This window comes from Nelumbo lutea, chromosome 4 (genome assembly GCF_056320005.1).
Source record: "Nelumbo lutea isolate HS-2025 chromosome 4, American lotus-T2T, whole genome shotgun sequence".
NCBI lineage: Eukaryota > Viridiplantae > Streptophyta > Magnoliopsida > Proteales > Nelumbonaceae > Nelumbo > Nelumbo lutea.
Window position 1 is genome coordinate 21,008,101 of NC_142687.1, and position 24,191 is coordinate 21,032,291.

The following is a 24,191-nucleotide window of genomic DNA, read 5'->3' on the forward strand; positions in this document are numbered from 1 at the left end:
AAAAATAATCTCGCGCTCTCTCTCTATATATACATATATTAAAATAAAACGGTCAATAAAAAAAATCTCCTTATTTTTTAATTTTTTGTTTTTTTTTATTTTATATCATTTTTAAAACAATCAATGAGATGCATTTTCCCAATAACCTAAATAATTTCTTCTCCTAAAATTTATTCTAAACTAATTTCTCCACTTTCTCTAAAATTATCTCTAATTTCTATTTACCTTCTAAATTAACAGGGACCGTGCACAGGAAAATCTGAAAGACTTAATAATTTTACTACAATAATTTGTAGTAATTTTAATATTTTGTATTCTTTTTATTATATTTAAATGAAATTTTGATTAACTTTAAATAAATAAAAATAATTATAAAAACTAACATTTTTATTAATTCCACTAATAATTAACAATTATATAGGAATGACAACAGGGTGGGTTCAGGGCTGGGCACACCATCCCTTTCCTTGCCCCATAGTCAGGACACTTTACCCCATCCCTAGTGTCACACGGGTTCAAGGTAAAGTAACCACTCTTCAATGTATTTGGGGGGTCAGTTTGGCATAGCCCACAGCCCGTGCCATGCTGTGGGTTGGGCTGGTCCAAGGGCTGGGCCTTGGGCTAGGCCATGCCACACACCAAGCCAAACTCAAGGCAAGGCACCCGCTTCCCATCCAAGATTTTTAAAATTGGACCGGATAGGGAACCGTTATGGGGTCGAATGGTCCAATTGTTCGCTTTGAACAGATGACCCGCTTTGTCAAAAAAAATTAGAAAAACAAAAAAGGGACAAAAACTGTTGTCCAGGTTGACGGTTCGACCTCCCAGGTTAGCAGTTCGCTAACCAAATAAACAGTTTTTTGACAAAAAGCGATTTTGAGGTGAAACGGTGTCCGATTCCCAATTTTTTTGGTCTAACCGTCTGGTTTGATCTAGTATTGAAAATACTATCCCCGTCAACCCAATATTCAATTTGATGATAGAAATAATCAAAAATGATATACTGAGTATTAACCACAGGGTAAATTTCTATTATTGTTAATTGAAAGATTTAATAAATTTTCATTCAATCAGACCACAACCACAATCCCTACCCCCGACCACGACCTCGATCGGGGATCCCTATTAATCCTCGTCCCCACCCCCGCCCTTGCCCCCACCCCCGCCCCGCCAAAACAATCCCTATCCCCAACTCCATTGGGTCAGGAAAGTTAGGTCCCCATAATAGAAACACATAAGAGTATACAATTGTTTTATGTTTTCAACTTTTTAAATAATTAATAATTATTCATATTTTATATACTACTTTTAATAATTTTTTTTATAATACAAAAATAACAATAATTCATTTCAATTAGATTTATTTATCAAACTGATGAAACCAACCAGCCCAATTAACTTGATCTGAGTTGGTCGGTTTTCTAGTATTTTAGGTTGGCTTTGGTTCAAAAATTTCTCAATTCAACCAAGTTGGATCAGTTCCACTTTAGCCATTTGTAAACCGACCAAAACCGAACGACCTAACCATGGATATATATTAATATTTTATATTTTAAATATATTTTTTAATATAAAAAGTGGAAATTTTCCCATATTTCTTAGTCGAAAATGTTTTATATCATAAATCTAAATTTTAAATTTATTATTTAATAATCACACTATAATTTCTTAAATTAAATTAAAATTTTAAGTTTAAATCTTTTGAACTGACTGACCAAACCAAAAAATCGACACAAACCAATACAACTTGAGTGGGTCGATTTTCACAAAAGGTTAGTTAGTTTCAGCTAACCAACACCCTAACCTGACCAGGTCAATTTGGTGACCAAAAAGCCTACGACCGCACTGAACCAACTCATGAACACTCATAATTTCAGCTAAATTATTAGTCTTATCTCTAATAAATAACAATAGTTTATTATTAAAAATTTATAGCAAAAATGCACAATTATTGAAAAAATATATAATAAAAACTACAAAAAATTACAAAAATACAATAAGTACAAAAAATATATTAACTTAGTCAATAAATAGTATAATCTCAAATAATATTTTAATCTCTATTAAATATTAATCAATAACTTATAACATAAACACAATAAATACAACAAGTACAATAAATCAAATTTAAAAATTTCAACTATAGTAATTTAATCTCCAATAATTATTAAAAATTTTCTATTAAATAACTAAACAAAATAAATTTATACATACTTATTGAAAATACATTTATCACAAAAGACAATAAATATTAATTTTAGTATATATAATTATATAATAAATATAGATTAAGAGTTTAAAATTATTATTAATAAATATTATTTTTTTTTGAAAGTTATTTTCTCGAATTATTACTTGAAATAAGTGAAATTAATTATTTACAATACTATGTAAAAATATTAAATTATTATTAATTTCAATATTATGTTATAATTATTTTTCTACTTTTTAGATTTTTTAAATTTATCACGTAATTTAGCTATTTTAACTATTTAAAATATAGTTATGTTAAATATTTTTTTATTTAAAATATTTAGTTATTTAAATACTTAAATAATATGTAAAATATTTACATTTTAAAATATTAATTGTTTATTGAATTTAATTATCCATAAAATTATAATTTATACTATGATTACATAATTTTATTATTATATGTGTAATATATTAAATTATTATTAATTTAAATATTATATTATAATTATTTTTCTACTTTGAATATATTTTTTAAATTTATTACATAATTTCGTTATTTTAACTATTTAAGAACTAGTTATGATAAATATTTAGTTATTTAAATATTTAAATAATCTATAAAATATTTAATTTTTTTATTTGAATTTAATTTATTTAAAGCTATTGCATATTATTAGATATTTAAAAAACATTTAAATTGTTAATTTAGAAAAACATAATTTAAATTGTTATTACATAATTTTGTGATATATTTTGTAAAAGTATAAAATTATTTTTTGTGTTTTTAATAAATATTTTAAAGTTATTTTATAACTTTGTTAGAATATTTAAATAATTCTTAATTTTTTTAATCCAAACTTTCTTTAGATAGATATAGATAAAAAGTATGGGAGAGGATAAATAAGAATTAGAGATAATTTAATAGAGAAACTTTCTACTAAATTCGAGATAATTTTGAAGATAAATAGGAATTAGAGATAATTTAGAAGATAAATATGAATTAGAGATAATTTAGAAGATAAATATGAATTAGAGATAAATTTGGGGAAAGTGGAGGATAGTGGGGGAGGTAATTTATGAGTAATTTTACGAGAGATTATTTAGGTTATTGAGAAAGTGCTTCTCGTTGGTTGTTTAAAAAATGACAGAATTAAAAAAATAAAAAATGAGAAAATAGATAAGTAGCTTTTCTAAAAGGAGAGACATGTTGATGTGACAGACCAGTTTTGAGAGAAGCTACTTATCTATTTTCTCATTTTTTGAATTTTTTATTTTTTTAATTCCATGTCATTTTTGAAACAATCAATGAGAAGCACTTTCTCAATAACCTAAACAATCTCTCGTAAAATTACTCATAAACTACGTCCCCCACTATCCCCCACTTTCCCCAAAATTATCTCTAATTCCTATTTATCTTCTAAATTATCTATAATTCCGATTTATCTTCACAATTGTCTATATCTATCTAAAGAAAGTTTAGATTAAAAAAATTAAGAATTATTTAAATATTCTAACAAAACTAAACAATAACTTTAAAATATTTATTAAAAACACAAAAGATAATTTTATACTTTTACAAAATATATCATGAAATTATGTACTAACAATTTAAATTATGTTTTACCGATTATCAATTTAAATGATTTTCAAATATTTAATAATATGTAATAGCTTTAAATAAATAAAATTCAAATAACAAAAAATTTAAATATTTTATAGATTATTTAAATATTTAAATAACTAAATATTTATCATAACTATATTTTAAATAGTTAAAATAACGAAATTATCTAATAAATAATTTTATATTTTTACAAAATATATCACAAAATTATGTACTACTAATTTAAATTATGTTTTCCGGATCATCGACTTAAGTGTTTTTCAAACATTTAATAATAGGGTAAAATACAAAAACCTCCCCTGAAGTTTTTGACAATCATAAAAACCTCCCTATAGTTTCACTTTAGCAAAATCCTCCCCTCTACTTTTGAAAAATTCAATAAATACCTCCCTTCCGTCAATGACCAAGATGAAAAAATTAAAGAGATTATCATTTTTTCTCAAAATACCCATTTCACCCTTTTTACGAAATAATGTGCATATGTTTTTACTAAAATAATGTTGTCTCAGCAACTCCATAATAACACTACTCATCTTCTTCCTCACCACACACAGCGGCAGAATGGCAGTGCATTCCCCCCTCCAGACACATCACATCTTCCGATACTCGGACCATCAAATTCGCACCGGATATCTAGTACACCATCTTGCTCTGTAACACCAGATCACTCTACAACTAGCGTTGAATTCCAGCAGGTTTCCTGATATCTTCTTCAGCATTGTTGTGCTACTACTTTGGCTTTTCCGACCCTCAATTTTGAATTCCATATGTGTTTTACCACTAGCTCCTTCCCGTTCCCCGGAATCATCTTTTATCAAATTTAATATATCTTCTTCGTTGAAACTCAACACACAAAATGATTTTACATTCTAGGAGTCTATTTAACAATGCACAGTCTTGTTCATCATTTCGTCTCTTGCTTTTATGAAAATGAAGCACCCAAGCAACGCTATCAACACAACAATTCCCGCTACGAAGCAAAATACAAGTGTAAGGAGCCCCACTGAACTACCAGAATCTAACAGATAGGGACCAAATTAAGCAGCCATTGTTCAAACCACAAAGTCCAAGGCTACCAATGGAGTTGTCGTTATAACCTTCCAGCACAAGAGATTGCGGTATGCATCCCATTAACCTGTTGTGTGACACATTGAAAAGGCTAAGCCTAAGAGAAGATAGACTCGTCTGAATTGATCCCATTAGCTGGATATTCAATAGGTTTAGCGAGTTCAGGTAGGGTAATGCCCCCAATGTCGGTGGAATTTGACCAGTGAGTGAGTTGTCGGCGAAATTTATGACGCTCAAAGAAATGCATGAACCTAACGAATCGGGTATGCTGCTAGAAAACATGTTATCCTGCAGTTGAATAATGTTAAGTTTCTTTAATTTTCCAATACTAAGCGGAATGTCACCTGAGAACTTGTTGGAGCTCAAGTCAATAGAAGCTAGAGCCATCACTTCTGAGATTTTCGATGGCAATTCACATGAAAATCTATTATTTGCGATGTATAACTACTAGAGTGCTTTGGCATTCGCGATGTCAGACGTAACGGCTCCTTCCAGGTGATTCATAGCGAAATTGGATGTTGAGGTTGGGCAAACCCTTGATTCTAGTAGGGGCGTTGTCAGAAAGGGAATTATTGCTTATGCAAAAACGAGTTAGAGTCAAAAAATTCGCGTAAATGGCCAGAATTTCTCCAGTAAACTTGTTTTGTAGCATGAGCAAGGCTTTCAATTTGTCGTTCTTGCACATATCAGGCAAAATCAGACCCATCAAATAATTCTCAAAGACATCGATGGTATCGAAGTCCATCCAGTAACTAATCCTCCGAGGGAGAGTACCACTCATGTTATTCCGGTAAAGCGTCAAATTCACGAGATACTTAAAATCCCCAAATTCTTTGGGGATTTCTCTCGACATATTATTTTGGAAGAGTTGTAGAGAGATGAGCTGCGTCAAGGACCTGAGTTTCGAGAGATCTCCTTCGAGATTATTAGTTGAAGCGTTGAAGTTACAGAGACAAGTGAGCTTTCCGAACCCGATTGGGGCGTAGACATGGAGAGGCTTGAAGGCAAGACCGACCACAGCGGAAGTGTCGAGGCCACCCCTGTAAGTACCCATCTAGATGAAGGCGTAAGCAGCAACACCGTATGGGTTGAAAGCTCGTTTGATGATGCCATCATTGAGGATCTTATAAAGGGAAAAAATGGTATTTTTATTTTTTGATTATTTAATTAATGAACATTAGGGTCAATATTATCATTTTTCACTATCATCTAACGGAAGATTGATTAAATCCATTGCAAATTATAAGTGGTGTTTTAGTAAAATTTTAATCATAGTGTAGATTTTAGTAAATCCATGAAACTATAAGGGGTATTTTAGTAAATGACTATTTCTATTATTTAGCTTTTGCTTAATAAATCTCCTGCACCGCACGAGTCCTTGCTAGTATTACTCATAAATTATACACAACACCCTTAACTTTGGGGGTCATGCTTTTTTTTGGCTAAAAGGGGGTCATGTTCAATTTATGGCTGGATTCCTAGATATCACCCTATTTTAGGGTTAAGAGTAGAAGTAAAATTACCAGATTTTATGGGCTGACAGAAACAATGACAGAATTTATATAAACATCATTTTTAAAGTGAGATTGGATATATGAAATCTAAAATTTTAAGTTTAGAAATATCTCAAGTGCATATATGTTAAATTCATGGGAATATGTTTCCAATATATAATTGGACGTCTGTGATTTTAGAGTGTTCATAGCGTTTTTGCTTTCAATAGCTTATCCTTTCAATAGCTTGTTGATCAACCACTTGTTCAACAAGCCTTCAAGGTGTGGTCAACAGGTTGGGTTTGGATTGGGTCCATGTAGAACCGGGACCAAAATAATAAATATTAAGAAATTGGAATCGAATAGGGTCTGTAATTTTAGACCCTAAACCAAACTGATTGGTTGTTGGAACAATTAAGTCTGACCCACAGACTTGATTATAATAAACCTACGAGAAAACATTATACATTTAAAATATAATTTATTTAATATATTATGCATTTAATATATATAATATTATATTATATATTATATATGGCTCGGGTCGGGTTTGAGTTAATTTAGGACTGGGTGGAACTAGTTCCAAACTGATAATAATCGAAATGCTATATCAAGAATTATAACCGACTCAATCGGTTCAAGTTCACCGGTTCCGCCAAATTGAACCGATTAATAGCCCTTCTTGTTTACTAACACTTTCACACAAGGCATAAATTGCCATCGATCTTTATTGGAAAAAAAAAAAGAGATATTATTTCAAAAAAATAAAGGGCAAATCAAGTAACACACCATTAGCTTGGGGATAGTACAAAAGCTTGTATATTGTATTTCTAGACATTATATTTGCATCATACTTATTTACATTTGCATTCGGGCTCAATTTAGAAAAAAATATAAATACTTGTAGGGTGCAAATATAAGATTACATTGTTTAGAAATATCATATATAATAATGATATAAAATAATATGTTTCCAAAATATTGTATATTTTTTATATTTTTATGCCTATAAAAGTCATTTTTATTTGTCACACTTATTTTTGTTTAATATGATGAATGTATGATATTAGAGATGTACCAAAATGTTTTTTGTAAAAGTTTTATGTTTTTTATACTTTTGTTTGCTTTCATCTTTATTATTATTATTATTATTATTATTATTATTATTATTATTATTTAATTATGACATATAGGGTTGTTACATTTGACCCAAAAAGCTGAATTATTGACTCATCATGGAGCATGAAAATAACTCCATTTTTATGTTGATTTTGAATTTGTATTTTATTTCTATCATCAATAAAAACATTAATTCTTTGTCATATTTAAGGTCCATTTGATTCATAGTCTGAATTGAAATTCATTTGAATAGGAATTGGGATAACGGTCTATTCCCATAGTCTATTTGATTCATATAGGAGTCAAAATGAGAATTGGAATAAGTTGGAATGGGATTTCACTCCCAAATGAGGGGGAGGGAATGGTCATTCTGTCATGAATGGGAATGTGATTCCGATTCCACTCAACCAAACAGTTGGAATTGGAATGACCCATTTTAGTTCTGATTCCAGTCCCCCTATTCATGTGAACCAAGGGAGCCTTTATTTTTCTTTAGGATAAATTGCCAAATGCCTGAAACCTCCCATGAAGTTTTTGACCATTGTTGAAACTTCCCTAAAGTATGGTACTTGCAATCACCTCCCCTGAACTTTCTAACACAGTTGCAAGTAGATCCCCTCAGTTAAAATCCTCTAACAAAAGGCACAAAATGTCCAAAATGCCCATACAATTACTATTGAAGTTGATTTCTATAGAGAAATACAATGAAAACTTTATGAACAACAAAAAAAAAAAACAGAGAGTTTAAAGTTGTAGCTTTACCCTTAAGGCTGCATTTGGAAACAATGCCAATAAGTGTGAATGCAAATATGTAGAGTGTAAAATGGTTCATATAAATTGCAAAATCGTGTTAGTTTTGCAGCGACAAATTTACCTTCTTACCAAACAGAGTTTTAGCTGTAATGGATGCAAACATGAGTTCTAATAAAGCATATGTTTTTTTTTTTTTTCTTTTTTCTTTTTCTTGAAAGCTCACTTGAATGCAAATTTACTTATTTTTTATTGATGTACTTTTACATCTTATTATCAATGTAAATATGCATTGGTCTTTCATTTTTCAATGCATAAGTGTAATGTTGTCAAGCACAGGCAAAAGTAAACTAGAGTGCAAACTTACCCTAATCCAGGATTTACACTCCATTTGCATTATTTCCAAACGCGGCATAAGCAATTGATACGATGAGTAAATTTGAAAAATAAATAAACTTTAGAAAAGAGATTGGAATGGCTTGGGTAGATTGACATGAAGAGAAAATTAGGAAAATAAACATTTTGGTTAAAAGTAATTGGATGGGCATTTTTGTCATTTTGAGCCTCTTATTAGAGGATTCTAACAAGGGGATCTACTTGCAATTGTGTTCGAAAGTATAGGGGAGGTGGAATTGAACGAGGAGAAATGTAGTAGTTAAATTACTTCACAATTAGAGAGGGATCAAATTCAAAAAATAAGGGTATTCTAGTCAATAGTAGGTTTCAATTAAAGTTAATGAGAATTAATACCTTAAATATATGACTTAATGAGAGGGATTTTAATGAATAAAATAGTGGTTGTTCAAATTACATTTTTGTCCTTATAATTATAGATGGACCAAATTCAAAAATTGATGCATTTTAGTCATATAAAAATTCTACACTAACATTCACACTTTTAATAATAGTATAAAAATTATTTGCACTATTCCTAAATAAAACTCTATAATTTAAAAACTTTATGAAACTAACCAATGGAGAACTATCATGAAAATTAAAGCTAGTGCAAATAAAAACTTTATGAAAATTATTTGCGCTATCATGAAAATTAGGCTTGAGCTCGAGTGCAATTCAAGCTAGTGACTTGAAGCTTGCAAGTTTGAGTTTGACTTAGCTCGAGCTCAACTATGAGCCAAACTTCATATAAAAAATAAAAATTAAACATATTTTTTTTTATTTTGCATACAAAAAGTTTAAGAATTATAAAAATTAGATATTCATACATATAAAAAATTATATATAATATTTATTATTATACATATAAAAATTGTTTTTATTTTAGATACAAAAAATAAGAATTGTAAAAATGATGTATTATACATAAAAAATAAAATATTATTATACATATAACAAAATTATATATAATTGCTCGAGCAAAGTCTGGTTTAAACAGAATCAAATTGAACTTTTTATGAGCAAAGTTCAAATAACTTACCAAAAGCTCATTCATTTTCACCCCTAATCCCAATCATAGGTAAAGCTATTCGCCCCAAAACTTAAGATGAACTCAACGTCACATGATGATCCATCAAACCATTAGGTCACATGTTAAACCAATCGTTTTATCATGACCTGTCCTTGTAACTTGTAGCTAGACCTGTTCATGGGCCGGGTGGCCTGATGGGCCGGCCTGGCCCCTGGACGGGCTTGAACATGTTTATAGGCCCGTAGGCTTTAATTCAGGCCAAAAAGCCCATCCCACAATAAATTTGAGTCGGGCTCGAGTTTTGTCAAAATAGCCCAGCTTGGCCCGACCTAATATTAAACTTAAAATGAGTTATGTGATTATGTCCATTTGAATAATTTTTTTGATTTAAGAATGTAAAATTGTGTTTTAAAATATAAAAGAAAGGGAAAAAAACCATCTTGTAGGCCCATTGTTCATTTAAATAAGAAAAAAAATACTATCTAAATTTTTAATTCTAATTTGAATAGGGAAATTTGTTTTTTTTTTTTTAATTAGGTCGGGCTTCGGGCTTTTTATCAAGGCCGGGCTCGGACTCAAGTTATAAGCCCGTTGGTTGGACCGAACTCAGGCTCGGGCCTAGTATATTTCCATTAATGACAAGTGAAAGCTCGACCCGGCCCATGAACAGGTCTACCTGTAGCCTATGAATGTTGGACCTTAAGTATGTGTTTGGTATAGCTTCCTTTTAACAAACGTTTGTATTTGATTTGTCTTTAAATAAAAGTATTTGATAAAATGTTTATGGACAATTAGGCACTATTGGGCACCACAATCAGTGAATAAACGCTTAGCCATTTGAGGAAATATTAAAATGGAGCTTCTCTCAATGATTGATGCACACATAAATCAAAACTCACTTTTATAAATATTAATAAGGGTTTCTAGCATATAAGGGAAACTTTTGGGGTTTAATATCAATAAAAGTAATATATTTTAAAAAAATTAAAAAATAGGTTAACTTTTTAAAAATAATATCAAAAAAGGGCAAAACACTGTTCATCTTCTTCTTATTGTCATTTGTTCACCAGAGCCGTTGTCCACCGCCACCTCTATCTCCACCCATCTTCGGCAACGTTGCCGGAGGCAGAGGCGGAGGTGGCGGCGTTGGACAGAGAAACCACCAGCGCCGCTGCTGCCACCTCTGCCTCTGGCCACCTCCGGCAATATTCCCAGAGGCGGAGGTGGAGGTGGGCGGAGGCAGCGGACGACGGTGGAGGGTGGTGGCGGGCGACGGCGGCAGGCGGCAGGCAGCAACTTTGGTGAACAAATGGCAAGAAGAAGATGAAAAGTGTTTTTGCCCTTTATTGATATTATTTTTAAAAAGTTAACTTATTTTTAATTTTTTTTAAATATATTACTTTTATTGATATTAAACTCCAAAAATTGCCCTTCTATGTTATTACCCCTATTAATAAATTAATAAATTGATGAAAACTGATTTGAGAATGATATTACAATGTTTTGATAAATACCTATCACAAAATCACACGGATCAAAACACACGCTAAAAATACTAACAAATCGAGGCATGATGTATATAATTGGAGTTACACAAAAAGAGTGAACCGGAGGTGATATATGAGAATTTATTCAAGAAGGTAAGACATAAAGAAAATCCTGAACTGGCCTTTTGCGTCTAAAAACAGCTTGCCACGTGGAAACTTTATTGGTGCCATAGGGAAGTATGTACAGACCAATCGTTAGTAGCTACTGGGTCTAAAAGTTGCATTTGTTCAGAGAACTTTTCATTTTGGCTCTGAGCAGCAAGAATTGTAGTAGCGGGGGTGGAAGGATCATTGTCTTCACTTTTTTTCTAGTGGGAAAATTTTGTTTTGAGTCTTTTGGCTGAAGCTACAATGCAGAAAGAAAATGATAGAGTTGAGAAAGACAAATCATCGAGTCAACTCAGTGAACCACGAGAATGGGCGGGTTACAGTCTTGCAGAGTTATGTTACCTGTCATACAATAGGGGGACGATAACCATCAAGCCCACTGCCCACCATCCAAGGACCAAAATCCAAAACCCACCAGCATCCTTGATTCTGTCAGTAAAGAATCGTCACTCCGGTCTCCATCTGCATGTTCTTAGTTGTTCTTGCCATTGCATTCGACACCAATTCTTCATCGTCTCTCAGAACAATAGCTGTCACAGCCTACAACAATGATACCTCGGATTCAAAATAGATTAAACTCAAAGGTGCTCTCTTACATTCTCTGAAATTCGTAGCCATTGTCATTGTACTTACATTCATTTTGGTCCTACTATTTCCATCTCAGATGCACCAAGTTTCTAAAACTGTATATGGGTTTTTCTGTTTGTGTTATCTTGGGATTCATGGGGTTGAAATTGCACTCTTCTTGATCAGGGATTTTAGGTTCCCTAATTGATTGGATCACATTTTCGGTGGGTTTGTGCAATTCCACTGTTATTGGGGGTGATGTCTATATTTATGTCAAAAGATAGCAATTCTGGTTTCTCACTGGTTTGCATTTTCGCCTGAATGGACTACTTGGGTACTGTTGGTTGCCATGGCCTTGTACGATCTTGCTGCATGGTTGCCTGGTGGGCCTCTGAGGCTCTTGGTAGAACTTGCAATGTGAGAGACGAGGATATCCCTGTTTTGGTGTATGAGGCCTGACGGCCCTGACCAGTTACTAATAATGACTACAGTCCGAGGAGGTTGTGGAAAGAATGGAGGGGTTTTGGTTCTGGTTCGGGTGCGAAATTAACTTCTGAATCTAATCCTGATTTGAATGGAAATTCAGTTTCGGGTTCAAATTTTATGTCTGTAACCCTTTTCTCTGTTAGCAGTGGCCAGAAGGAGTGAAGGTTGGCCATTTCTGGAGATAGTCTACTCTCACAAGGAGTTTCTGAGTTCTCAACCCCTTTGATTGACCGGTCATTACAAAGAATTAATGCTATAAGCGATGGGCAAGGAGAGGTTTCAAGCGAAATATGGCAACTAGAAGGAATTGGGATAGGTTCAACTGGTGCAATCAAGCTGGGGCTGGATGATTTTATCTTCTATAGTGTGTTGGTTGGTAGAGCAGCGATGTATGATTTCATGACAGTTTATGCCTGTTATCTCGCTATGATAGCTGGTCTTGGCATCACTCTAATGCTTCTAGCATTTTACCAGAAAGCCTTGTCAGTTCTTCATGTATCCATACCATTAGGTGTGTTGTTTTTTTTTCTTGACCCGTCTCTTGTTGGAAGCTTTTATTGTACAATGTTCTAGATAGAAACTAACTTTTTATTTTCTGTATAATTAACCTTTTGTTTGCTAATAGATGGATGTTTCTTCCCTCCTTAACTCTTGCCTACAGTTCCTTACTTTCTTATTTCCGTATCTGCTGTTTCTCATGTTACCCATGTGAAAAATAAAAACGTTTTTTTAGCTTCTCTGTTTTGTATGTAGAAATCTTGCATTGAATCCCCTAATGGTGATTGTGCATGTCTAAACCACAACCATTGTGCCATATGTCATAGGGCTGAGATCATTGCTCAGTTTGGAAAGAGTACAAATACAAATGTGTACAGTGCAAAATCTTGTATTTGCACTGTACATATTTGTATTTGTACTCTTTCGAAACCGAGCCTTAGATAGAATACAAATACAAATATGTGCAGTGCACATACATACAAAATAATACAAAATACAAGGTTTTGCACTCTACATATTTGTATTTGTACTCCTTCCAAACTGAGCCTTAGAAAAAATTTGGAAAATGAGAAAAAAACCCGCGAATAAGTAGGAAATAAAATTATTATGAGGTGTTTGCAATGGAGTATTGTAAATTTGTAATAGAAACTATTTGCCAAGGAAGCTTCAACTTTTGTCTCCCTTATACCTGCTTTTGTCATAGAGACTCTCAAGGAAGAAGATGTCTTAAAGGTTTCCAAATTCAAGACCATCAGAATACAACAAAAGAAGAAGAAAGTGGAATGGTTGCATTAAGTAGCTCCAAGTTTCTAACTGCATCTCTATATATTTGCTTTTCTTTTTACTGGCTCTATTATTGCTTTCTATTTAGAATTTTGAACACCCTTCCTGAAATGGTTGGGACTTGGGCAGTTTCACATAGTCTGTTTTAAAGGAAGACCTTACAATGCTTATTTTTACAGAGGCTTTTTGTTTCTATACCTTTTCAGTTTATTTGATGTTTGTTGCCTTCTGTGTATCCTAAATGTACAGTCCCTTGTTGTACATGGGCTCTTTTTTTGTTGATAGTTTATCTTAATACAATACTATCTCTTTTGTATTTAAATAAGCTTTGTTGGGAAAGAAAGAAACAGGACTGTTCAGTTTTTTAACTACATATATTATTGTCATTGCTTGGCAAGATTTTAAAATCTTGGGATGACAAGCATGGGATCATAGGTTCAATTCTGACAGTGGCCACTTCATGCTAAGTAGGTCCATATTCAGTCTACTCCTCCCAAGACTCAGATAGATGGGACCAGAATTGGGCTATGGCCTTTTTATGTATTACTATTATTGAATTCCACATTTAATTTGGATTTGTTGCTGCTCTTTTGTGGCTTTTATTTCTATGGAATATTTTTAGCAACATCTCTCATTGGGACAAAGAGTCATTACTTGGTGAAATGGTAAAATCTCAGCCTGGCAAGTGTGAGAATACAGGTTCCAGTCTGAGAGCATCCACTTTATGCAAAAGAAAGCCAAAGGTTAGGTCCGTATCCAGTCTACCCTCCCAAGACCACAGATAGCTGGGACCAACACTGGGTAATGTCCTTTTTTTTAATCTCTTTGGAACAACTTCCATAATGATCACAATATGAGTTCTGAGCAGTCCATTCATTTCTTTTTTTTTTTCATTTTTAGTAAGTTTTCGTCCTTTCTTTTTCATTTTAATGAAAGAGAGAAAATGACTAGATTCCCCTCCACTTTGTTGAGTAGCTCTTATGGTGGGTACAAAAAACCCATGCTTGGATCAACCATCCAGTTTGGTGGGCCTTGCTGTTTCAAATTGAAGATGTCTCAAGTCCCTCACTGCCTCAGTTTTTTGGTTATCTACCCAACCAGGTTAAAATCATGTTTTCTTGGATGTGGTTGAGAAAATAATAGCTAAATTGGAAACCAGATATAAGTTAGTGACTGAAATTCCTCTTTATGGCTGATGGAGTTTTGTTAGGTTCTTAATTATTTATGTACTTTCTACCTTGTTTTCTTTACCTTTTACTAGCCGATAGTTGGGCATTGTCTTGGGGGGCTTTTGTTTTGTTGGTCTTTGGGGTCATTTTGTTTTTTGTTGTTGTTGGGGATGCCTTATCACTGTCTCTGTATCTCTTTCTTTTTCTTAATAAACTTTCTTTTTTATTTATTTAAAAGAAAATCCTCTTACTACTTGAACAGTTTTTTGTGTATTTGGATAGAAACAAGTTGTGGCTCATCTTTTAGTGTGCGTGTGGGGCAAAGTTGCTTCAGAAATCCCTAGTTTTATATTCCATTCATCCATCTGTAACCCAACTTTTTTTTTTTTTTTTGTCTTAGAAGCTTTCATTGTTCCAAGCTTGCTTGAAACTTCAGGTGCTTTACTTCAATATACAGTCAGTAACTTCCCCCCTGAGGAAAAGCCCTCTCCAAATGGAATAGTTCATTTGTGTCTTGAAAGCATATGCCCTAAAGGTAGGAATTCATATCTCTACTGCCTGTCCAACCCGAAGACTTATTATTATTTATCTTTGGTAGAGTGCTTTGAGTAGGATCCAATCACATCCCAGCAGTCAAACTCCTTCCTGATCCAACTCGCTCACCTGCCTCAAGCTGGAATGACTGTCTGTCTACTCAAGGAACCAAGAAGTTGGAAGTGGGATGTGAAATGTGATTTGACTGGGGGTGGATGGTGGTTATGAAATTAGTTTGGGATCATCTCATATCTAGATCTATATCTGCACCTAGCTCTGCCACTGAGGTGGGAAACAAGGAATGGGGTTTGTTTCATTGAGAAATCAGCACCACTCTATGACTGACCCTAGTTTTAGGCCGTGTATTGAACTCTGGAACTGAAATTGAATCCTTGGCTGGGCTAATAAGTGGAGGAAGCAATTTTAGGCAGGCTAACCCTTCAATTGCTGCTTCCATGAAGCATTGAGGATTTCTTATTCTTCTTTTGAGGTGGTCCCAAAATGTTCACAGGTAAAAATCTTGAATTTTGTTGGCATGCAATCTTATCACCATTGATGCTTAAAAATTTATACTTTGGCACTTTGTAACCTGATTTATTAGATTTTTGGATAACTGTAATATATGTACCTCTAAAGATATATTACCCATTTCAAGTGCAAGTCTATGAAGAAGACCATCTCCGTAAGAGTGCTTCCAAGTGAATATCCTGCACCGTATCTGAGTGGGTATGGTGGATTATAGAGAAAAAAAATAGAATCAATCAAGCCCTAATTCTTATCATCCTTACGATTTCAGAGGTGACACCCTCATTTTTCCTGCATTTGTAGTTTCTTCTTATTAGAGAGTTTAGGGTGGATCGTTTAAATCCCATGGCAATGGCACACAATAGATTCTCTTCTTACGCCACACAATGGCACAAATTCGCACTCCCCATGGAAAAATAAAGTTATAAACCAAGACGAACACGAGATTACAAGAAACCCAAGAGAGATTTTCAGCATTAAAGGTCAGTTAGGAATTCTTCAACAGTAATGAACAATTCAACGAAGATATCAAGGTTGGACCGACGTTTGTTTTGTTATAATTGAGGAAAAACGATGCTCTCAAACGAGAATGACCCTAAGGTTTCAGCATTTTTGTATGTTACTCAGGTAAAGAGAGTGGTGGAAGGGAGAGAGAACCATCACTATCAGCGTGTAGGTAAATTGTTTATCCATCTTGCAAGAAGGTAACTGATACTTCCTGATATCTTCAATTACCGTTAGACCCAATATAGCGACAAACAAATGCGGGGTTCACGGTCAATTACCGATTGACCAACTTACCCCCACCAAATACCAATCAAAAAGGGGGCCTCAGAGGCAGGTTTGCTCATTTACTCTCAAATTCTGTGGTGTTCGGATCGGTGAGGAATTGGAATTGGAGGTGGAATTAATCTCCCATGTCCTAACCTGGTTCTGATTTCAAAATGAAATTATCAAGATCAGGTCAATTCCATTCTATACTAAAGAGAATGCTAGTAAACAACCAGTTAATCCAACTCTTGGAAAAAACTTATGAATTATGATACTAGAATTCCAATATTTTAGTAATAACTTCACTTTGAATGAAGCACCTTTTTGTGCCTTTAAATGATAACAACTTAATTGTCATTTGTGGCTTTGTGCATCAAAATGCTTATTTAGTTATCTTCTCATTGAAGATTTAAATATCATTCTTTTTGGAGCTAATTGATCGAGATTTTATAGCTCTAATCACATGAACTTGTCTGGTTATAGTAGGACATGGGCCATACTTTTAAGCTAAGAAAGGCTACATCCACTCATCCAGATGGTTTTAGAAGGTAAGACAGCTCACTGCTAAAAAGTTCTATTTATTAAGGGCCAGGACCAAGGGGACCCAAATTATACCTATTAAGAAAGACTCCTTTAATGATGATGATATCAACTAAATCACCACATTTCTCATTTTCAGTTTGTACCTTCTAAATCTATGAGTCTATGACTGCATCCACATTAATATTAATAGATGATTTTGAGCCAACAGAAAATCAACCCTAACCTTTCCTCTTCCTTTGTTGTTATTGTTTTCATACCAATACCAAATAAAAGAAAGGAAGGTATTTTTCGTGCACTACCTATCTTATGCAATTGTTGGACAGCTTATACTTTATAAAAAGGGTACCAGTGACTAAAATTGAATTCTTCTTAAATAGCTTGGACAACTAAAATCTACATACTCTCTTGCAGCAAACAAAAAAAAAAAAAAAAAAAAAACCTACATACCCTCCCATGACTTGCATGAGGGAAGAATTCAAAGCGTGTCCCATTAATTATATATGTGAAATCACATGAATCCAGATGATCACATCACATGTATTACTATTACCAAATCAGCAATTTGCAGTGACTCAGCCCCACAATCACCAATAGGCATGCCATCCAATGACATTCTTTTCTTTTTTTTTTATATTCTTTTTCTGTTTTATGAAGTCAGGTATATACTATATGCAGTCACTTGATTCTCATTCTTTACCCTTTGAAGCCTTCTCTTTTTCTGTGGCAATGAAAACCCATTTCTGTAGATGCAATGTCTCAAGTCTATATTAAACAACCAGTCAGGTCATAAGCTATCTTATGATTAAGTTTGTAAATGTGGGCCAAATTCTCCATTTAGCCCTTCAGTTTTCCTGTAACGGGGCATCTAACTTTATAAGCCACCTCTCTATTCATGGCCAATGAGTTAAAAGTGGCAACTCTGGACTTTCTTTTCCTTTTTTTTCTGATTAAGGTCAAAAGTAAAGAAGTATATGAGATAAGAACCACAGATGGACTTTCATCATTTCATGTTGACACAATTATTGAAGTTGGCAGTGTTAGAAAAAGAGCCAATGCCATGCTACATGCCACAACATAAAGAGTGGTATAATGTGATTGCATCTACTAGACAAACAGGCAAGCTCAAATGAACATTCATGCCTATATCCCCAATTTATGCATTACCAAAAGAAAATACATAAAATAATTACAACTTCCAAAATTTTCTGGTGCACTTGTATAATAGAAATACAAAAATAAGAAATTTATCTCCAGGTTAAGGTTAATGAACATGGTTAACTCAACATCTTATCATAAACATGTACAGAAAATGAAGGGAAAAAAAGCTAATCCAGAAACTAACATTCTTATGGATTCACCTCCTGCGTGAATTATGTAGTGATCTTGGTGAACCCTCAAAGAGATCCAAGAGATAATTTTGCAGGTCATCTGCACTGTACTTGATATACTTGTCACTGTGCCATCCATCACCCAGCTGACTGGCATGCCTTCCCATGAACGTCCGATATGCCTGGACTACTTTCAGGGATAATGAGATCCGTAAATCCTCGCGAAGCTGAGGATCTGGGATGACCCACCCTGTCTGGCTCTTGTAAACCTCTTCAAATGCAAGATTGAAGTTTCTAATTCTCTCCTTGAGAAGTGCCTTTGAGACAGAGTTGGAACCTGCATTACAGATCCCTTCATCCCTGAGGAAAGAGAGTACAGAACTCCAAGCAGCTCTTTCATAACTCATTGCATGCTGCTGGAATTTCCAATTGTGTCGTCGGATCCAGTTGTCCCCCAAAAGGGCCCCAAGTTCAGATCCCTTGACCTTCTGGACCATGTAACAGATGTTATTCATCACAAAGAAGTGTCGCATTGACGCATCCTTGTATAATTTGGACTTACCATCAAGGTTGGATTCCAAAATTGAAGTAATGGACTGAAGATGGTGAGCCATAGGGCAGGTATTGTAAGAAGAGCTTTCTGTGTCTTTCTCCTCTTCTATAACTGGATTGACATTGGGCGACAGTGACTCTAGATCCACCCCATCTTTGTCTTTAAGGATAAAATTGAGAGTATCACTATAATCAGTCAAGACCTTAATAAAATTAATGACATACCTGGTCATGGGGTGGACTCCACCTCCAGCAAATGGATTAGTTGATGTGTTTGACCGAACAGCATTCTCGAATTCCAATAATGTTCCCCTAACAGAGTCACCCAATCTCTTTAGTTCTTCACGGCATTCAAATTGAATAGAAGACCCAGTATCATCTGAGAACAAAGCATCTACATCTGGGAGAAGATCGGCCAGCACTTCATACATGTCGAGTAGCCGAAACAACTTTTCTGGCTGGCGAGGTCCAATTGCTATAGCTTCGCTAAAATTCAAGAGCTGCAGCATTGAAGCCTTTGATGTCTCAACAAAACAAGTGGAGCTAACTGGTCCAAACTCCCCAAAGATCCGGTCACAGAGCCGTTTCTCACTGGCAAGATACACCCTGATAAATAGATTCATAGCCCGCACCCACTTCTTGATATTGCAATTCAAACTACTCCATTCCATCTTCAGCACATCCTCGATGTTCAGTTTCTTCATTTCAAGAATGAAGAGGCATTCATCCAAGGCATCTTTCCGGATGCTAATATAAGCCTGGCGACATTCATGATCAAAATTTGACATGAACATCACATCTGCTATGCACTTAGGTCAGGAATTACATCTGCATTGACTAAATCTATGATGTATTCCTCTATGCCTTTGCTACAACTCTCTCTCCTAAGAGAATCCTCACCTGCATTGTCATCAACTGAAACGGTTGATACGTCATCCACAATATCTCCTTCACTGGAGCGGAAGGACATATGCTCTGGTTCAAAGGGTTGCCTGTTCTGAATAAGAATATTACTGAACTCTTCCTCTAGCCTCAGCATGGCTGTTTGAAGAATACCATGAGCTCGACATAGGAGTTTGTTCTCTTCTCCTTTATTTAACGGCATGCTTCCCAAGCTTTCTGTCAGCCTTCGTACTTCATCAACGGCCTTTAGATACTCGGATGCTTTTTTTGGGCTGGATTCCCATTTCATAGACTGCTCAGACTCCCGACTTGTGACCTTCTCCTGAAGGAAATTGAGATGTTCTTCAATCTCTCTTAGTTCCATTCTCTTGTTTGCAGCAACCAGAGTCATGCTGGATAATTGGGTGTCAAGATCTCTCAGGATTTTCCTCATATCATCTGTGAAATTCTTGTTCGACCCTAAGGCCCTTACTATTGTGCCGCAGCAATTACGTGTTCTTCTCCTTCTATGGTTGGTATGAAGGATTTACACTCAAGATCTCCAGATATTGAAAGAGCTTAACACGGGGATCTAAACAAGCCTCAAACCCCAGAAAACAATTAGACACAAGCAAGATAAAAATGAAGAAGGTTAACTTAGAACCCACTTAAGCAAACACTGCTAGCTTAGCTAGAGCACTGAATTGTAAGCAAGCTAACAACTGAAACAGCAACATAGATCCAATAACAATCCGAGGTCCCACAGGGAAGAGGTCTCGAATAGCAAGTCAATCCAGAGCTGAAACGATTGAGGGCCCAGGTTGCAGAACAGTAATTCAAAGCAGACTGAAAAGTGAAAAAGAGAACTTCTTAATTTTGAAAACCAAAGAAGAAGGGGTTTAAGTGTACTTGGTTAGCGTTTATCAATCCAATTCGTTAATGAAATACGAAAATTTCAAGGAAACTACAGATTCCTGGATTTCCGCAATTAGGAACATACTCAGAGCATAAGAAAAGCAGCACGTTGAAATTCTAGAGCTTCCAGACCTTCGAATTGGATCGACGACAGACGCCGAAGAGAGAGAGAGAGAGAGAGAGAGAGAGAGAGAGAGAGAGAGAGAGAGAGAGAGAATGAGAGAGAGAGAAAGAGAGAGAGAGAATGAGGATAAAAGGTTAGAAACAAATTGAACAAGAGAAGTTGAAAACTTGAAATCAACTTGAAGCTTTCTTCCAGGAAATTATACGAAGTTTTTCGGAGGCAACTTCCATGGCGGATCTCTCCATCCAACGAACTATATATTTTTTCTGCTCTATCTCATAGAATTTTGACTTCTGGTCTTCCTTATTACTTTAACTACCTAAAATGGTCCTTAGCTTGCCACAAAATAACCAAACCACCATTTTTTAATCTTTTAAAATTTTACTAGAATTTTCATATTTACTAAAATATCTTTACTGTCACACAATAAGTACGAAAAGAAGAAAACGAAAAAGTCTTGCAAATTGTAATAAAGAAGTTGGCCGTACATATACACACATCCATACATATGTCAAAGTTAAAACAGTAATTTATTAATAATAATTCAATTCTCCAAAGTTAATTTAATTTAATTTTATTAATGATATATAACATCTGAGAGCAATCGAAATCCAACAAATAAAATCCGGTTTGAGCTTGAACACTAATAGGAGGACCATATTGAATTCTATATAGATTAATTAGGATTGTCAACGGGTCAGGTCTGGGTCGGGTTTGGGCAAAATCATTCCTAAACTTATTATTAATTGGGATAAAATCATACTGAAAATCAAGATCTAATAAATTATACTGAAAATTATATTTATTTATTTAAATAATAATTTAAAATTTGATAATATAACCTTAGTAGAAAAATTAAGTTATTTATGTGTTAATAAATTAAACATTTTTAATTAACATTATCTTATTTAATAGATAATAGGAGACCAACCCAAGTTTGGGCTAACCCAACACGCAATTTTGCATATTGGACTTAGAGTTTCAGCTGTAGACTAGGTTTACTGGGTTAGGCCCAAAACTTCAGGTTTTTTAATTTTTCAGGCTAGACCTGAGCCTAACACTAGGTAGCTCGAGCCCTGAATGCAGCTGAACCCAACCCAGTATATCAAATTTCAGTATAGGTTGGGCCTGAATGGGCGGATCAGGCTTGGTTTTAAGTCTCCAAGGCTTGGCCCTTAGGCCCAATTCTTATCCGACCTAATTATAGTCTTACTCAAGGTTTTTAACTCGTTGTTGACTTGGATGGTCGAACCATTTGAACCATCACTTGGTCGATTTTCCGATTCCAGTTCTCATAAAAACCCAGGATTTGTTTAAAAGTCGTTGACAGGCAACTTGGATGATTGAACAGTCAAATTGGAAACCCGTTAAGTGGGCGGCGGTTCAACTATTGACCTTTACGTTTTAGTCCATTTTTTAGGTTTAAAGAATTAAAAAATTCCCCAAAAGTCCCAACTCAAGCCTCCCTCCTCTTTTTACATTTTTTAATTTTCTCAGTTTTTTTGTATTTTTGGATATACATATACATATATATATATATATTTACTATTTTAATTTTGATGTCACTGAACTGAGCCATTCGACCTGCCCGGTCAAACCAGTGACCTGCGACCCATTGGTAAAACCGGATTGACCTCCGGGTCGATTTTAAAAACATTGGTCCTACTTCTTGGTATCTTGATAACCACAGTCAGGATGATGTTATTAGTTCCACAATCACTATGCACCATGGCCAGAGAGAAGTCGCTAACAGAGAAAGGGTTTCAAGGGTTTGACAAGAATTCAAGCATCTGAACTTAGTTTTGAAGAACTTGCATACCACGGAACTTTGAAAATGATGGGTCCTCGAAATCTTTGACTTTTAAAAATACCTCAATGCTGTACATAAATATGTTGTTAAAAGAGACCCCCTCTCTTAATTACAACAAATTTTGTTCCACTTCTGAATCCATTTATATGCTTTGAAATTTCAAGAAACTTTCTTGCTTATATAAGTTGCCTAAACTCCTTATTTACTAGCATTTCTCTCCTTAATTTATGCCCACAAGCATCAAATTAATCTTGTTAAAGCGGGGCTATTCAATCGTTGAATGGGTATGCTTGGTAATGCAATGGAGTTGATTAATTCAGAATTTATTGTAAATTACAAGTAGGTCCAAAGCAGCCCACTGTATGGCAACTAGCAAGGTCAAAGCTTCCTACCCTTGTCCTGAGCCATGGAGTTTTTAATAAGGGAAAAGTGTTTTCTAGACGGGTCGTCAAGATGCATTAAACACAGTCTCTAGTCAGTCCAGGCATGAGATGGCCTGTCCAGATTGTCCATATTGGTCTGGCAACTCTCTAGACGGCTCATGTGTTTAACTGTCACAATCCACCTCTCCACTGTGGCCTGCCAATGGTTTGGACACTTTAATTCCTTGACAATATCAGGTATTGACCTTTGAAAGCCACATATACCTGAAGAGATATGCTCAAGAAATTAAGACCCATTTCGTCTTCCATGTGAGACAACTGGGCTGATATAATCTAGAGTTCTTTATTGAGGAGCAGAAAGAAATATCAGGACCACACAACTTCACTTTCTTATTTTTCATCAAATTGACTTTTGGAAATCAATGCACAGCTAAGATACAAACAACACTCCTCTGACTTGAGTTTGTTTCTTCTATCACACAGGCACATTCTTTTAACCCTGACTCGTGCTTTTCCTTTTAAATCATCACAAATGGAATTTTGATTTCCTTTTTCTGGATTTATGATAATCAAAACAAAGAAGAGAACTCCTTGTCTTCAAAACAGTTTTTTTTTTTTTTTTTTTTTTTTTTTTTTTTTTTTATTTATGACTTGGGTAGATTTTCCCCCATTAAAAATGATTTGAACAGCTGAAGAGCCGCTCTGGGTTTGAAGAGTGGTACTTCATGGCCCTTACTAATATTACTATAAGTGGTATTTTAATAAATGACCTTTTTTATTATTTAACTTTTGCTTAATAAATTCTGCGCACCACATGGGTCTTTACTAGTATTACTCATCAATTATACACAACACCCTGAACTTTGGGAGTCATGCTCTTTTTTTGGTAAAAGGGGTTCATGCTCAATTTATGACTGGATTCATAGACATCACCCTGTTTTAGAAGAGTAGAAATAAAATTATTAGATTTTATGGTCTGACAGAAACAAC

The 24,191-nt window shown here is 34.4% G+C and overlaps 2 pseudogenes across 1 annotated transcript; one reads left to right on the forward strand and one right to left on the reverse strand.

The window, feature by feature from the left end:
• The first annotated feature begins 5,876 nt into the window (after window positions 1-5,876).
• Window positions 5,877-13,032, forward strand: LOC148854483 (presenilin-like protein At2g29900 pseudogene; annotated as a pseudogene).
• A 5,297-nt stretch (window positions 13,033-18,329) lies between these two features.
• Window positions 18,330-23,498, reverse strand: LOC148854484 (exocyst complex component EXO70E2 pseudogene; annotated as a pseudogene). Its single transcript, XR_016112974.1, has 2 exons — window positions 23,447-23,498; window positions 18,330-20,547 (listed from the first exon to the last, which is right to left on the reverse strand). The product of XR_016112974.1 is annotated as an exocyst complex component EXO70E2 pseudogene (transcript).
• Window positions 23,499-24,191: the final 693 nt, after the last annotated feature.